Here is a 5,957-nt window from a genome sequence, read left to right as displayed (position 1 = left end):
TTAGCATGCCCTAATAGCAAAACTGTAGCAGTGCATGCTGGGTTATGTAGTTCCATAACAGCTGGAGTGTCAAGGTTACCCAACACTGATCTATACCAAATCTGCCTCTCTTATTACAGCAATACTCCCATTCAGTTAAATTACACCAATACCACCCCCTCTCTCTGCACATTACACCAATTGCAGCCCCTCCCCTCTAAGCACACATTACACCAATACAACCACAGCCCCTCACAAGATATTGCACCAATACTACCCACACCCTTCTCACCACACATTGCACTAATACCACCCCCACCCTCTCATCACACTACTACCACCCAAATTTCTCTCACCACATAATACACCAATACCACCCCCACCTGTTTAACCACACATTTTACCAATACCATCCCCCTTTTTCTACACATTATACCAATGCCACCCCACCCCTTTCACAACACTATACCAATATCACCCTCTTACCACACATTACACCAACACCACTTACAGAAAGTTATAGGGGAAACATGAGGTGAAAATAACTTGTAATCTATAATTTTATTTTTGAGTAGCAAGTTTATGAAACCACTGTGTAGAAAGTAAAATTTATGTTTTCACTGACTACTCTTTATACCAAATGTGTATATACCTGACAATTTACATGTGCAATTGGCAGATTCCTATTTTTTGCATTTAATTGAACCAGAGAAAATACATCATGTAATTGATAAACTAGCTTTTGATGGATTTTGACTAAGAATAGTAGCTATAATGACACGTAAGACACAAGCTCATCAAGTGCTCCCTCATCTAGGGTAAAGCCATGCTATGGGCTTGATTCTGAATAAGATGCTGCACTGCCCATATGTGCGTCTTTTTGCCGGTCTTGCATATGCAACTTTATGCTAATACCATTACATGCCCCTCCCTGGTGTCAGTGACGGATCTACATTTTTGCGGCTCTGAAGCTTGAATGGTTATGGGGGCCCATTTGCAACAATAGGACAACATCCAACAAGGTCCAAAGGGCCTTGCTGGATGTTGCCCTATGAGAGTGAGAGAATGTAGATATATATAAAAATATATGTAGAAATCAGAGAGTGGGAGACTGTAGATAGATACAGTACATAGATGTAGAAACCCTCCAGAGAGAGACACTGTAGATAGATGTAGAACCCCCCCCAGAGAAAAACACTGTCGATAGATGTAGAAACCCCCCAGAGAAAGACACTGTAGATAGATGTACAAACTATCCCAGAGAGAGAGAGAGACTGTAGATAGATCACATACAAAACCAAAACGTACTCACTTCCTCTGTAGAATCCCAGCTATTGATCCTCCTGAGTGGGATCTCTGGAATCTCCGAGTCAGTTCTTTTCTGCAACGCTGAATGCTCCCGCCTCTGAGCTGCATGCCATTCCTGTCAACTCAGCTTTCATTTTGTGGTCTGCACTGCAGGGCCAACTTCAGGCAGTTGGTACAGCACAAATGGAGATGGGAGCATCTAGTGGCACCTGGCTGTACTGCACTCAGCAGTGACACTGACAGGCCTGCCGGCTCATAAGAGCCATCCTCTGGTCGGAGCTGTGGATAGAGGGCAGGATGCATGACGCATCGCATTGGGGATGTGATGCATCCCACCACTCTTTGCATTCATGCTGGCATTGGTAACGTCCGTATGCATGACGAACACGCAAAGGACCGCTTTCTCGGTAAGAGCGGCCCTTTGAGATGGAGTGACTTCTGGGTCTATGACCAGATGCCCCTCTGGCATCCTTCTAAGCATGCTGCAGAGGGTGCTGGGAGAGATCTCAGCACTCTCTCGATAGAAACCCATAGGCTTCTGTAGCGTAACGCCATTCGGAAGATGGCATTGCCTACCGCAACCAAGCCCCAATGTGCATCACATTCGGGGCTTGGTGCATATGAGAAATGCGGTCAAACCCACATTATCTGGGTTTGACCGCATCTCTACCTTTCCTGCATCCCGCCCAGAATGTCTGCCGGCCAGTACTGATCAGAGGGGGTTTCTGGGTCAATATGAAGTACTTCAACCCATTGGCTTATGATTCTATCACTAAAATAACCTTATTTTAATAACACACACTTGAAAAACTCCATTGATTTTGTTGAAAAATTCACAAATTAAAAAAAAAATTGCTTCAGGGCCCCTCCGGGGTTAAGGGCCCTGAAACATAAGCTTCATTAGTTTCACAGTAGATCCACCTTTGCCTGGTGTACAGTCATGTCTCTGAATGTGCAAGGACTGAGACGCCCACTTTGAGCATCTTTAGATGCTGAAATACTGCTTGGTGCATCTTTACACACAACCATTGGTAGCACCATTGAAACTTGTGCAAACCCCCATCTAGGTGTATAGTTTCTGTCAGAGTAAAGCTTCCAGTGTGAGTGTTTAAGTGACTGGGTTCACAATCAGTTTAGGGACACGCCCGTGACACTCCCATAAGGTAAACCATATCCATGCGTCTGAATAGCCTCCTGCCAGTCAACACTCATGAAAGACCAGCAAATTTCCAACACACTTTAGATACCATGCATCTCAATCGGTACTGTGCCTCATGGGACATTGGGACTGGCACAGCTGGTGTCACAGAATTACCTGTTTCAGGCGTCAGGGCGGGATCAGCAGCAGATGATCACAGCAGGAACCGTGGAGGCAATATATAGCTCTTTCTCATAGAGATTTGGATAGCAGTGAGAACTGCCTTTGGTGATGAATGACAGCAATGGATAGCTGAGATGCAGCCAGGAGGTACCCGGCTGGTCTGACTGGAGTGACTTGTAGAGTCGGTCAGGATAAGTGATGAGTAATGACAATGGTCAGGCTGAACCAGAGTGGACCGTCAGGAACACTTGCAGAGCTGGGCTGGAACTGGCAGGAATAACTTGCAGAACCAGACAGGGACCAGCAGGAGAACTTGCAGAGCCGGGCTGGGACCAGCAGGAATAATTTGCAGAACTGGACTGGTACCGGCAGTAATAACTTGCAGAACCGGACTGGGACCGGCAGGAGAAACTTGCAGAACCGGACTGGGACCGGCAGGAGTAACTTGCAGAACCAGACTGGGACAGGCAGGAGAACTTGCAGAGTGGGATTGAGACCAGCAGGAGAACTTGCAGAGCCGGACTGAGACCGGCAGGAATACTTGCAGAGCTAGGCTTGGAACCACAGGGACCTAGAATAGTAACTAGCACGCTGGGAGAGTGCAACAGTATAACCTGTTATACTGCAGGAAGCAGGGCCGGCTCCAGGGGTCTGAGCACCCTGTGCTGGCCCGGTAAGCAGCGCCCTGCAATCGCGCATGGAGTAGCCGTACGTGACTGAATTTGGGCGCTTGGCGGGACACTACTGAAATCGGGATCTTGGGGAGGGGGCGCCCTCTATGGGTAGCGCCCCTGTTCGACCGCACTGGTCGAACAACCCTAGAGCCGGCCCTGGCAGGAAGTAACTATTTGTTCAGACACTGAATGCTTACAGTGCAGGATACTTATACCCTGGGTCAGGCAGGGACTGGCTGATGCAGTCAGGTAGTCTGGTGGCAGTGTTCTGAGTGGTAGAGGAAGGTCAGGTGACTGGATCCAACATGGCTGCACCCATACACAGTTTAGGAGGGAATTCTGGCGAGGAGCATGCGGTGGACGTGTAGAGGGAACAGCATGCACAGAGAGCAATTGTATCTACATTCTCTGTAGTTCAAAGCCAAAAACCTCTGTTTGGGCTACACCTGCTATTCCAATCAAGACTTTGAATTCACAGACTGAAGGAGACTCGGGTGGATAATCAACTTGGAGGGAATAGCACAGTCTAAATGCACACAGTGGAAGTGTTGCAGACTGCATGTTGAACAGATCTACCAGGCAAATTAGAACATGAAGATCCGCAGATCAGATGGCAGGGGTCACAAGACAGAACAAATGAAAAGAACTAGTCAGGATCCTGACAGGGATTTCTGGTTCAGAGGCGTATCAAAGCACACTTTTCCTCTGAGCAGATAGCACATATGTTGACAAAGGTAGACTGCTAATAACATGCTGGGCATGCAGTAGGAGAGCACGCCATACTTCAAAAATCTGAACCTGTCTGAGTGGCATGTGAGAGGGGTTTTCGGTATATGTGGGATCTGAGGTTGTGTGATGAACATTTTATGGCATATGGGGGCCTGAGTGCATATAAGGGCATTGTGTGGCACAAGGGGTCTGAGTGACATTTGTTGGAATTTTGGAGCAAGTGAGGAACATGTGGGGCATTTTGGGAAGAGTGATGTGGAGGTGCCCTGATCACTCTGCTGCTGCTTTTTGTAGTCTTGAAAATAAGCTCAATGCGTGACCCTTACTAAGGCTTAAGAGGGGCACATGTGGTCCGTGAAGGGGATCCAGTCATGTTGCCGGACGTCAGAATGCCGACGCCGGCATCCCGAAGGGGTCAAGATAACGACATCGGCATGCCGACCGCCGGCAACCTGAAGGTAAGTATGAGTGTTACGGTTAGTGTTAGGTCGGGGATAGGGTTAGGTTTAGGGACCACCACAGGGAGGTTAGGCACCACATGAGGAGGGTTAGGTTTAGAGTGTGGGAAGGGGGGGTTAGATTTAGGCACCACTGGGTGGAGGTTAGGGGGGGAGAAGGGGAAGGTTATGCTACTAGTACCCCTTTTACACCAAACAAATAACCCGGGTTATTGCCAGGTCGATCCGGGCAATCTTACTCGGGTTGAGAGCAGGGTTGAAAATGGGTTGTTCCTGGGTCATGAGGCAGTGCAAACGGGTGCTACCCTGCTTATTTGACCCGGCTAGCTCCAAAAGATGCTGATTGGAGCTTCTGGGGCACCGGCAGATGATGTAATTTGTCAGAGCCCTGCAGAGAGACGCACATGGAGCCATCGCTTGCCTGCCTAACCTCCTGCACCACAGTAGCCTGACCAGCAGCCACAAACGCAGGCTGATACACAGCCTGCCACAGCCAGAACAGCAACCTGTAGCAATGCTGTAAGCAGTCCCCACCCCTCTTTTTGTTTCCTTGTATGACCATCTTTGTCAGATCTTAAAACAGACCATTTTTAATGACTTCTATAGAGAAAAGCAGGGATTACCCGGGTTCAGTGTAAACGGGGCAAACCCGGGAATAACCCGGGTCGAGTTGCAGTGTAAACGGGGTCTGAAGCCGAGTTCGACCCGGGATTGACCAGTGTTCAAATTCCAGGGTCGGACCCGGGATTTTGGTGTAAAAGGATTATTACTGGCCCATCGGGATCTTCAACATCGGGATGCCGCTGTCGGTCTTCTGACCATTGGCATTCCATGCTCCGGTAAATCATACCGATTCCTCGTGAAGTATATCTGGTTGCCAATCACTAGTATATCCTGCAGATCATGCATTGTATTTAATTTGCAAGTAACAGTTAACTACCTGCATCATGGAGCCCAGCTATGACAGAAGAGTGACATACAGTATTTTTTGCAGCACAGTGCTGACCTGAGCTAGAGGGGATCAGATTAGCTGTGCACAAGCAGGGCAGCAAGGGCATCATCAGACAGAACGACTACAGAAACACTGTGGAAAGTAAAAATGACGAATAAATAAAGTAATGGATGCAGCCTTCGGGTTGGACGTGTTAGAGAAGGTCGTAGGGATTTTTTTCTGGCCTTACATCGCTCGGCGTCTAATTAACGTTTCACTTTTTTGCCCTTCGTTTCAGGTAATGTAAGACCTACATTATGCAGAGGGTAGTGTGTAGCTGCAGGCAGGGGGCCTTGCTGTGATTTCCCTCACTGACAGGAGAGAGCCGCACCTCCACAACTTCACCAAGAACAACTAGTGTTTCTTCTCTATCAGTAATTCAGTACTAGGACAAAGCTTGGGAAATCCCCTCCCCCTCTGTGCAGGCATTGGTACCGCCCAGGTTGCCTACTGGCTCCCTGCGTCTTGAAGACCGTCCTATGTTGGGGGGTGTGTTA

The sequence above is a fragment of the Taudactylus pleione genome, unplaced genomic scaffold (genome assembly GCF_031769625.1).
Source record: "Taudactylus pleione unplaced genomic scaffold, aTauple2 ptg000015l, whole genome shotgun sequence".
Classification (NCBI taxonomy): Eukaryota; Metazoa; Chordata; class Amphibia; order Anura; family Myobatrachidae; genus Taudactylus; species Taudactylus pleione.
The sequence above is the reverse complement of the archived record's forward strand: the minus strand, read 5'-3'. Positions refer to the sequence as shown.